The sequence below is a fragment of the Poecilia reticulata genome, linkage group LG12, assembly GCF_000633615.1.
Source record: "Poecilia reticulata strain Guanapo linkage group LG12, Guppy_female_1.0+MT, whole genome shotgun sequence".
NCBI classification, from domain to species: Eukaryota; Metazoa; Chordata; class Actinopteri; order Cyprinodontiformes; family Poeciliidae; genus Poecilia; species Poecilia reticulata.
This window is the reverse complement of record NC_024342.1, coordinates 3,376,668-3,377,051: the sequence shown is the minus strand read 5'-3', so window position 1 is coordinate 3,377,051 and position 384 is coordinate 3,376,668. Positions and strand designations below refer to the sequence as shown.

The window sequence follows — 384 nt, the reverse complement described above, 5'->3', positions numbered from 1 at the left end:
GAGGCTGTCAGTGAGGAGGAGAGCGGGGGAGAAGATGCTGCTGGATGGATGCTGAGAGCTGAAGCCGTTCACATCCGGACCAGAACCAGAGAACAGCACCGCGTCTGTCCCACAGCCTCAGGTAAGACCATGCTGAGACACTCAGTTTTGTTTTAACAATGTTTATATGATGTACAAGTTGGTTTGGACTTTTTTCTTTACTATAAATTCACTACGATGCCTGGTTAGAAGACTGTGTAAGTGACGTGCATAATAAAGAAAAAATATTTTAAAAATGTATTATTGTTTGAAACAAAAAATACTATGAAAGTTTTTTTTGCAGATGTTTTATTTGCTCAAATTAGGATGCAATTTCTCTAAAATTCCGATATTAAATAATTACCA

At 37.8% G+C, this 384-nt stretch overlaps 1 protein-coding gene across 3 annotated transcripts in view; it reads left to right on the top strand.

Annotated features, from left to right (window-relative positions):
• The window catches only part of rph3aa (rabphilin 3A homolog (mouse), a), a 32,168-nt gene continuing 31,784 nt past the window's right edge, over positions 1 to 384 (top strand). For all 3 annotated transcript variants that reach the window (XM_008423313.2, XM_008423311.2, XM_017308006.1), the window contains exon 1: positions 1 to 121. The gene's annotated coding sequence lies outside the window, so the exon portion shown is untranslated. The remainder of the gene's footprint in view (positions 122 to 384) is intronic.